This window comes from Pinus tabuliformis, chromosome 7 (assembly GCF_031772625.1).
Source record: "Pinus tabuliformis cultivar Carrire ecotype Pingquan chromosome 7, CPIR1, whole genome shotgun sequence".
NCBI lineage: Eukaryota > Viridiplantae > Streptophyta > Pinopsida > Pinales > Pinaceae > Pinus > Pinus tabuliformis.
Window position 1 is genome coordinate 893,578,579 of NC_142293.1, and position 11,897 is coordinate 893,590,475.

Genomic DNA, 11,897 nt, shown 5'->3' on the forward strand with positions numbered 1-11,897 from the left:
TCATTTTTAGAAAAAAAAATAGAAAATTAGTGAATAATTTTTTTGGAAAAGCATGGAAAATTAGCCTATCTAGGAATATTAGTCCCTAAAATTTTCCCTAGTTAAAATCCCTACTCGTAACATGATGAGCTATAATTCCTTGATAACTATTGTTATAATGGCTTTATTCCTTTTAATATTGTTGTATTGGTTTCGAGTCTCATGAACACTTAAGTGAGTATACTTGTGGGTTGGTCTGGTACCAACAACCTCACTCTAGCCCTCAAGTTGAGAGGAAGGTTGATTTATTTCCTCAAAAGAAAAAAGGAGTAACTAATAAAATTTTCAATCATTTGTGGTAAAATATATTGGTATGATCTTCTTGTCATCAAACAACATCAATAAACTCTTAAGATAAGTGAAAGATATTATTGACCCAAGATTGCAAAAAATTGTTTATAAAACCCCATGCGCTTGTGCAAAAAATCTACATTAGCAAAACATGGAGATCCATCTAGACTAGAATACACCAGAACATCATAGGAAATTTACATGATAAGACTTGGAACCCATCATGGGTGAAATTCTCGCATAATACCAAGCATCCCATGGAACCCAAGGAGATGAAGATATTAGCTAGAGTCAATGATTGGCCTAAAATGATAATATAAGAGGTGATATATATTGTACAAAACTGTAATTATCTAAATTAAAATGATGGTTTGAAAATTAGCAGAACTTGGTTGTCCAAATCCCCTTAAATAATAATGAATTAATAGACCCTTGTTCTTGATGTAGATATTCATTTCAGGTCTATGATGCCAATAATATTTTCATGGTAAATATAGATGTCAAATTCCAATTAAGGATATATAGATGTTGTCTTATAAATGATGCTTGTGTAATGAAAATGAATATGAATAAACTTGGCATCATTCTTGTGGTTTATGATGAGCCTTAGAGCTAGCTTAATTTTTTTCCAAAAGCACCTTGTATATTATAGCATGTGGATCTACATTCTTAATAATGTTAGTTGCCACCATCAAAAGTTTTTGTTTAACTCTTTGCCTCTTCAAACTAGATTTCAATGCCAAAAGGTTCAGAAATATGGGCCAGCTCTTTTTGTGCACATTAGACCCTAACATTAATCTTGAATCCACTCTCTATAATCAATGTTAAGATTGTTCATTTCCATGTGGTTCAAAATCTATTTTCTTTGATTAAATCTATAAAGGATTGCAGGTAGTTAAAAGGGAATTAGTAGCAAATTTATTTGATCATGCCATAGGAGATGTTATGACCTTAGGTCTAGAGACTCATCTCCCTTCTCTAGCCACTTGAACCTTCACAAATGTTGTTTTAGTATCGTATAAAACTAGTCTAATACTCTCAAAATATCCTACATATAGTTATGGTTCCAACACTACTTCAATGATGGATAACATAATAGTTGGTATCAACAATATTCCTTGCACACATGCTCTACTCTATGATGGATAACCAGATGGAAAGTTCTCATATGATCACAAGTGTTATCACTCCTCCGGATATCCAAGGCTGAGGAAGAGTCTCGCTGAGGTAACCATAGACCAATCTTTTGACTTGGTAGCTAGCCCTACCAAGCCAGAGACGGCTCTTTCCAAAGGATCACAGCCAAGAGGGCTAGATAGATTAGGGTTTTAGGCTAGATGTAAAGTGCAGAAGATTGTTTGATTTGATTTTAATTGTGTAGTCACAAGCATGAGTGAATTAGGTCAGAGAATGAACTAGGTCAGGGCAAAGTGAATATGAATTGCAGACATCTGATGGGGCAAGGTAGGAAAGGTACTTTAAACTTCGTAGTATAGTGATGAGATGGTTTAGACTAGTGATATGCTAAAAAGAGCATGAGGGTCATGAATTCTTTTTAAACTGAAGAAAAGAAACAATCTATGATGATTTTCCCAAAACAGAGCATACAAAGATGAATTCTACTTATCACACCTTGAAAATCAAACATAATTAGAGTGAAATGGATCATGAAAGGAATAAAACATTCACACATATGAAACAGAAGAAGAAACAAGATCAAATTACCATGCCACAGGAATCCCACCAAAATAGCTGCAACTTCATCCAATATATTCCATGCCAAAGTTTGAAAGCTATTACAACATCCAAGAGAGTCCAACCCTTTCTTACTTCAAATGATGAAGTATTTATACAAATTCTAAACTAAAATATCTTGATAAAAATCTCAAGATCTTTTTACAAATATCCTAAACTATTTTGCACAAATAGAAATGAAATGTAGGACATTAAAAACTAATGTATCTACTTGGCACTATCATTATGGATTTTGTTGACCAGGAAGAGAAATCCGAATTTGATTGCAACTCTTAGTTGATGAGGTGGCTAACTGTCTTGGAGCATTTTCCTCCCGTAATCCTACAAAATAGGGTCCATTCCTCCCTTTGTATATCTGAATCCGAGATATATCTGTACAAAGTGAGAGAGGTTATTGTAGATAGATATATTATTGAGATAAACCTCTCCCTGTTTCCCAAAATTCAGTTCTAGCTGTTACCAATAGTCTCTGCAAAAAGGTGAATGAAACAAGACTTTTCACAGTCCGAAACATAGGCTGTAAAGATGTACATATATCTCTCATTTTATAATATATGTGTAAACTTTGACATAGGTTATTTTAATTTGGCATCTTAAGAACACAAAATTCCTCCACTTTCTCAAAATGCATCTCTTATTGACCATAATATGTTCTACAAAAGTATGACTAAACAACAAAATTTGGGAAAATATGTCTACAAAGCTTCATCTATATATCCCAAACCATAATAATTATTAGAAAAATCAAAGAGGTTTTTGTACATGAGGATGTTGGTAGAAACAAACCTCTTTCAGCTTCTGAAAATTCTTCATCATTTGTTTGGAAACCATGTTTGAAATAAATATGGCATATAGGAAAAAGCATAGTTTCAACTGATCATTAGACAGATGAATGACATGGATGCAGGAGGTGAAATGGCAGTTGGGGAATGGAGGGTAACATAACCAGGAGTGCATGGGAAAAGGTAAAGTGAGGAAGATGGAGTTCAGGTGAGTGAGGTATTTTTGACTAGGGCTACCATCAGTGAGTGAATTTTTGAATGAGGACCTAGGTGGAATGAAAAAAATTTCTGAGCGAGAGGAGTTTTGATCACTGATGGCAGTATGAAAATACTGACACTAACATTTGCCTTATTGGGGATGGAAGCTCCTTGGAGGTGTCAAGAACACCATAGACGAAGTGCCTAACCATGTGGGCCAATACGGTCTAAAACTTACAACCAAACTGAACACTAAAAATGCACACACTGTAAATTATAAGAAAAATGCTAAGGATGCTTGTCCATCAAGCTTATTGTACACTTATCCTATTCTAATCTACTTCAAAATCACTGAATCAAGTGATACTAAAGTTCCAAATCAACCAATCAAGCAGTTGTTGTAATGCTGAGGTTGTTTGACGGTGCTTGAACTAGAACATAATTGGAAATTCTACCAGCAATATATACACATAATACCTCTGGCTCTGTAAAAGGAAATATTGTTTTTCATTCAACTTAAGAAAATATTCCATATATGCTGCTATAGGATCATAAAAACCGGGTTATATCTGCTGCCCCAACTCATTAACATATTCTCTCGACTAAAGATTGCCACATCCTTGCTGTAAATCAAAACATCCGTCAATCCAACCATCTAAAGGTAGCCTTACCTTTTCTGCTTTGGGAGGAGGGAGAATTTCCAAGAACTATTTAGGATCTTGGAAATCATATAATTCAATTTGAACATCGAATAGTTCAATTTCATTTTCTAATATTTCAGCAACTAAACCAAGAAAACAATTTTTACCTTCTGGTGTGAGTCGACTGGGTTTCAAACGACGAAATGCTAATGTTGAGAAATTCTGATCAATCTGAAATTCTGCTAACTCATTCCTTAAAGTTAGTAATATTTCACCAGATAAAGGATTTTCCATATACCCTGTCATTGGTGATTATCATCAATGCTCTGAAATCTGGTTTCTTTGGCAGTGAAGTCAATCTGAACTTTGAAGCTTGGGATCTTGAACAATGGAGTCTCCAGGTAGATGATTCAAACTTCTTGTGTCCGACTGTTGTCCACCATCAACAACCAGATCTAAGTCAGTGTCGTTCTTTCCCGAGGAAGATAGAGCGTTCATTCCCCGGTAATGGCGCTGGTATGTTATCATTCCTCCAGATATCCAAGGCTGAGGAAGAGTCAAGCTGAGGTAACCCCAGACCAATCTTTTCACTAGGTAGCTAGCCCTACCAAGCTGAAGAGGGCTCTCTCCAAAGGATCACAGCCAAGAGGACTCGATAAATTAGGGTTTTAGGCTAGATGTAAAGTGCAGAGGGTTGTCTAATTTGAATTTGGTTGGGTAGTCACAAGGATGAGTGAATTAGGTCAGAGAATGAACTACGTCAGGGCAAAGTGAATCTGAATTGCAGACATCTGATGGGGCAAGGTAGGAAAGGTACTTTAAACTTTGTAGTATAGTGATGAGATGGTTTAGACTAATAAGATGCTAAAAAGAGCATAAGGGTCATGAATTATTTTTAAGCTAAAGAAATGAAACAATCTATGATGATTTTCCCAAAACATAGCATACAAAGTTGAATTTTTCTTATCACAGCTTGAAAATCAAACATAATTAGAGTGAAATGGATCATGAAATGAACCAATTATTCACACATATGAAGCAGAAGAAGAAACAAGATCAAATTACCATGCCACAGGAATCCCACAAAAATAGCAACAACTTCTTCCAATATATTCCATGCCAAAGTGTGAAAGCTACTACAACATCCAAGAGATTCCAACCCTTTCTTACTTCAAATGATGAAGTATTTATACAAATTCTAAACTAAAATGTCTTGATATAAATATCAAGATCTTTTTACAAATATCCTAAACTATTTTGCACAAATAGAAATGAAATGTAGGACATTAAAAACTAATGTATCTACTTGGCACTATCATTATGGATTTTTGTTGACAAGAGAGAGAAATTCGAATTTGATTGCAACTCTTAGTTGACGATGTGGCTAACTCTCTTGGAGCATTTTCCTCCCATAAACCTGCAAAATAGGGTCCAATCATCCCTTGTTATATCTCAATATGTGATATAGATGTAAAAAGTGAGAGAGGTTATTGGAGATAAATTTATTCAAGATAAACCTCTCTTAGTTTCAAAAACTTCATTTGCAGTTGTTTCCAATAGTCTCTGCAAAAAGGTGACTAGAACAGTACTTTGCACAGTTGAAACAATAGGCTGTAATGATGTACATGTATCTCTCATTTTATAATAGCTGTGTAAAATTTGAAGTAGGTTATTGTACTTTGACATATTAGGAACACCAACCACCTCTAGTTTCTCAATATTCATCTATGATTTACCACAATATGTTCTACAAAAGTATGACTAAACAAAAAAATTTGGGAAAATATGTCTACAAAGATTCATTTGTATATCCCAAAACATAGTAGATGTTAGAAAACTGAGAGAGGTGTTTGTACATGAGGATGTTGGCAGAAAATTATTCATCATTGGTTTAGAAACCAAGTTTGAAATAAATATGGTGTATAGGAAAAAACATAGTTTCAATTGATCATGAGACAGATGAATGACATGGATGCGGGAGGTGACATGGTAGTTGGGGAATGGAGGGTAACATAACCAAGAGTGCATGGGAAAAGTTAAAGGAAGGTATATGGAGTGTAAGTGAGTGAGGTTTTTTTACTAGGGATATCATCAGTGAGTAAATTTTTGAATGAGGACCTAGGTGGAATGAAAAAATTTCTGGGCGAGACCCTAATAATAATATGAAAAGAGGAATCTTGATCACTGATGGAAGTATGCAAATACTGACACTAACATCAGCCTTATTGTGGATGACAACTCCTTGGAGGTGTCAAGAACACCGTAGACCAAGTGCCTAACCATGTGGGCCAATATGGTCAAGAACTTACAACCAAACTGAGCACTGAAAACACACACACTGCAAACTGTAAGCTAAATGTTGAAGGATGCTTGTCCAGCAAGCTTATTGCACTCTTATCCTACACTAATCTACTACAAAATCACTGAATCAAGTGATACTAAAGTGCCACATCAACTAATCAAGCAGTTGTTGTAATGATGAGGTTGTTTGACGGTGCTTGAACCAAAACATAATTGGAAATTCTACTAGCAATATATACACATAATACCACTGGCTATGTAAAAGAAAATCTGGTTTGTCATTCAACTTAAGGAAATATTCCATATATGTTGCCATAGGATCATAAAAACTAGATTCTATCTACTGCCCCAACTCATTAACATATTCTCTCGGTTGGAGATTGCCACATCCCTACTATAAATCAAAACATCCGTCAATCCAACCATCCAAGGGCAGCCTTACCTTTTCTTCTTTGGGAGGAGAGAGAGTTTCCAAGAATTTTTTAGGATCTTGGAAATCATACGATTGAATTTGAACATCCAATAGTTCAATTTCATTTTCTAATCTTTCAGCAACTAAACCAATAAAACAATTTTTACCTTCAGGTGTGAATCGGCTGGATTTCAAGCAACAAAATACTGATGTTGAGAAATTCTGATCAATCTGAAATTCTACTAACTCGTTCCTTAAAGTTAGTAATATTTCACCAGATAAAGGATTTGCCACATACCCTGTTCTCGGTGATTATCATCAATGATCTGAAATATGATTCTTTGGCAGTGAATTTGCTCTGAACTTTGAAGCTCGGGATCTTGAACAATGGATTCGCCAAGTAGATGATTCAACCTTCTTGTGTCCAACTGTTGTCCACCATCAACAACTGGATATAAGTTGTTGTTGTTCTTTCCTGGGGAAGATAGAGTTTTCATTCCCCAGCAACAACACTGGTATGTTATCACTCCTCTGGATATCCAAGGCTGCGGAAGATTCCAGCTGAGGTAACCACAGACCAATCTTTTAACTTGGTAGCTAGCCCTACCAAGCTGGAGAGGGCTCTCTCCAAAGGATCACAGCCAAGAGGGCTGGATAGATTAGGGTTTTAGGCTAGATGTAAAGTGCAGAGGGTTGTTTGATTTGATTTTGGTTGGGTAGTCACAAGGATGAGTGAATTAGGTCAGAGAATGAACTAGGTCAAGTCAAAGTGAATCTGAATTGTAGATATCTCATGGGGCAATGTAGGCAAGGTACTTTAAACTTTGTAGTATAGTGATGAGATGGTTTAGACTAGTGAGATGCTAAAAAGAGCATGAGGGTCATGAATTCTTTTTAAACTGAAGAAATAAAACAATCTATGATGATTTTCCCAAAACAGAGCATACAAAGATGAATTCTACTTATCACAACTCAAAAATCAAACATAATTAGAGTGAAATGGATCATGAAATGAACAAAACAATCACACATATGAAACAGAAGAAGGAAAAAGATTAAATTACCATGCCATGGGAATCCCGCCAAAATAACTACAACTAAATCCAACATATTCCATGCTAAAGTATGAAAGGTATTACAACATCCAAGAGAGTCCAACCCTTTCTTACTTCAAATGATGAAGTATTTATACGAATTCTAAACTAAAATATCTTGATAAAAATCTTAGGATCTTTTTACAAATATCCTAAACTGTTTTTGACAAATAGAAATGAAATGTAGGAAACTACTAACTAATATATCTAATTGGAACTATCATTATCAATTTTTGTTGACAAGGAAGAGAAATTCAAATTTGATTGCAACTCTTAGTTGATGAGGTGGTTAACTGTCTTGGAGAATTTTCCTCCCGTAATCCTGCAAAATAGGGTCTAGGCAACCCTTTTTATATCTCAATCTGAGATATATCTGTAAAACATGAGAGAGGTTATGGTAGATAAATATATTGTTGAGATAACCCTCTCTTAGTTTCCCAAAATGCAGCTGTAGCTATTCCCAATAGTCTCTGCAAAAAGGTGACTGAAACACTACTTTGCACAGTCGAAAACATAGGCTATAATGATGTACATGTATCTCTCATTTTATAATAGATGTGTAAAAGTTTATGTAGGTTATTGTACTTTGGAATCTTAGGCACACAAACCTCCTCCATGTTCTCAAGATTCATCTTTTATTGACCACAATATGTTCTACAAAAGTATGACTAAACAAGAAACTTTGGGAAAATATGTCTACAAAGCTTCATATGTATATCTCACACCATAATAGATGTTAGAAACTGAGAGACATTTTTGTACATGATGATGTTTGCAGAAAAAAACTCTTTCAGTGAATAAAAATTCTTCTTCATTGGTTTGGAAACCATGTTTGAACCAAATATGGCGTATAGGAAAAATCATAGTTTCAACTGATCATGAGACAGATGAATGACATGGATGCAGGAGGTGACATGGAAGTTGAGGAATGGAGGGTAACATAGCCAGGAGAGCATGGGAAAATGTAAAGGTAGGTAGATGGAGTGTAGGTGAGTGAGTTTTTTTGACTAGGACTACCATCAGTGAGTAAATTTTTGAATGATGACCTAGGTGGAATGACAAAAATTTCTGAGCGAGACCCTAATATCAATATGAAAAGTTAAGTTTTGATCACTGATGGAAGTATGAAAATACTAACACTAACATCAGCCTTATTCGGGATGGTAGCTCCTTGGAGGTGTCAAGAACACCATAGACCAAGTGCCTAACCATGTGGGCGAATACGATCAACAACTTACAACCAAACTAAACACTGAAAACACAAACACTGCAAACTGTAAGCTAAATGTTGAAGGAAGCTTGTCCAACAAGATTATTGCACACTTATCCTACACTAATATACTACAAAATCACTTAATCAAGTGATACTAAAGTGCCAAATCAACCAATCAACCAATTGTTGTAATGATGAGGTTGTTTGATGATGCTTGAACTAGAACATAATTGGAAATTCTACCAGAAATATCGACACATAATACCTCTAGCTCTGTAAAAGGAAATATAGTTTGTCATTCAACTTAAGAAAATGTTCCATATATGCTACTATAGGATCATAAAAACTAGATTCTATCTACTGCCCCAACTCATTAACATATTCTCTCAGCTGGAGATTGCTACATCCCTGCTGTAAATCAAAACATCCTTCAATCCAACCATCCAAGGGCAACCTTACCTTTTCTTCTTTAGGAGGAGGAAGAGTTTCCAAGAACTGTTTAGGATCTTGGAAATCATATGATTCAATTTGAACATCCAATATTTCAATTTCATTTTCTAATCTTTCAGCAACTAAACCAAGAAAACAATTTTTACCTTCAGGTGTGAGTCGGCTAGATTTCAAACAACGAAATATTGATGTTGAGAAATTCTGATCAATCTAAAATTCTGCTAACTCATTCCTTAAATTTAGTAATATTTCAACTGATAAAGGATTTTCCACATACCCTGTCATCGGTGATTATCATCAATGCTATGAAATCTGAATTCTTTGGCAGTGAAGGCGCTCTGAACTTTAAAGCTTGGGATCTTGAAAAATGGAGTCGCCAAGTGGATGATTCAACCTTCTTGTGTCTGACTGCTATCCACCATTAAAAACTGGATCTAAGTCGTTGTCGTTATTTCCCAAGGAAGATAGAGCTTTCATTCCCTGGAAATGGCGTCAGTATGTTATCACTCCTCTGGATATCCAAGGCTGAGGAAGAGTCCAGCTAAGGTAACCACAGACCAATATTTTGACTTGGTAACTAGCCCTACCAAGCCAGAGAGGGCTCTCTCCAAAGGATCACAGCCAAGAGGGCTGGATAGATTAGTGGTTTAGGCTAGATGTAAAGTGCAGAGGGTTGTTTGATTTCATTTTGGTTGGGTAGTCACAAGGATGAGTCAATTAGGTTAGAGAATGAACTAGGCCAGGGCAAAGTGAATCTTGAATGAAGACATCTGATGGGGCAAGGTAGGCAAGGTACTTTAAACTTCATACTATAGTGATGAGATGGTTTAGATTAGTGAGATGCTAAAAAGAGCATGAGGGTCATGAATTCTTTTTATACTAAAGAAATGAAACAATCTATGATGATTTTCCCAAAACAGATCATACAAAGATGAATTCTAGTTATCACACCTTGAAAATCAAACATAATTAGAGTGAAATGGATCATGAAATGAACAAAACATTCACACATATGAAACAGAAGAAGAAACAAGATCAAATTACCATGCCATAAGGATCCCATCAAAATAGCTACAACTTCATCCAATATATTCCATGCTAAAGTCTGAAATCTATTACAACATCCAACAGATTCCAACCCTTTGTTACTTCAAATGATGAAGTATTTATACAAATTCTAAACTAAAATATCTTGATAAAAAATCTCAAGATCTTTTTACAAATATCTGAAACTGTTTTTCACAAATAGAAATGAAATGTAGGACATTAAAAACTAATGTATCTACTTGGCACTATCATTATGGATTTTTGTTGACAAGGAAGAGAAATTCGAATTTGATTGCAACTCTTAGTTGATGAGGTGGCTAACTGTCATGGAGCATTTTCCTCCCCTAATCCTGCAAAATAGTGTCCAGTCATCCCTTTTTATATCTCAATCCAAGATATATCTGTAAAATGTGAGAGAGATTATTGGAGATAAATATATTCATGAGATAAACCCCTCTTAGTTTCCAAAAATTCATTAGCAATTGTTCCCAATAGCCTCTGCACAAAGGTGACTAAAACAGTACTTTGCACAGTCGAAAAAATAGGTTGTAACAACGTAGATGTATCTCTAATTTTATAATAGTTGTGTAAAAGTTGAAGTAGGTTATTATACTTTGGCATCTTGGGAACACGAAACACCTCCATGTTCTCAACATTCATCTCTAATTTACCACAATATGTTCTATAAAAGTATGACTAAACAGGAAAATTTGGGAAAATGTGTCTACAAATCTTCATCTGTATATCCCAAACCATAATAGATGTTAGAAAATGTAGAGAGGTTTTTGCACATGAGGCTATTGGCAGAAAAAACCTCTTTCAGTTTCTGAAAATTATTCCTCATTGGTTTAGAAACCATGTTTTAAATAAATATGGCATATTGGAAAAAGCATAGTTTCAACTGATCATGAGACATATGAATGACGTGGATCTGGGAGGTGACATGGCAGTTGGGGAATGGAGGGTAACATAACCAGGAGTGCATGGGAAAAGGTAAAGGGAGGTAGATGGAGTGTATGTGAGTGAGGTGTTTTTAATAGGGATACCATCAGTGAGTAAATTTTTTAATGAGGACCTAGGTGGAATGAAAAAAATTTCTGAGTGAGACCCTAATATGAATATGAAAAGAGGAGTTTTGATCAATGATGGCAGTATGAAAATACTGAAACTAACATTAGCCTTATTGGGGATGGCAGCTCATTGGAGGTGTCAAGAACATTGTAGACCAAGTGCCTAACCATGTGAGCCAATATGGTAAAAAAAATACAACCAAAATAAACACTGAAAACACACACACTACAAAGAGTAAGCTAAATGTTGAAGGATGCTTGTCCAACAAACTTATTGCACACTTATCCTACACTAATCTACTGCAAGATCACTGAATCAAGTGATACTAAAGTGCCAAATCAACCAATAAAGCAGTTGTTGTAATGATGAGGTTGTTTGATGGTGCTTGAACCAGAACATAATTGGAAATTCTACAAGCAATATATACACATAATACCTCTATCTCTATAAAAGGAAATTTGGTTTGTCATTCAACTTAAGAAAATATTCTGTATAGGCTGCTATAGGATCATAAAAATCAGATTCTATCTGCTGCCCCAACTCATTAACATATTCTCTCGGCTAGAGATTGCCACATCTCTGCTATAAATCAAAAACATTCGT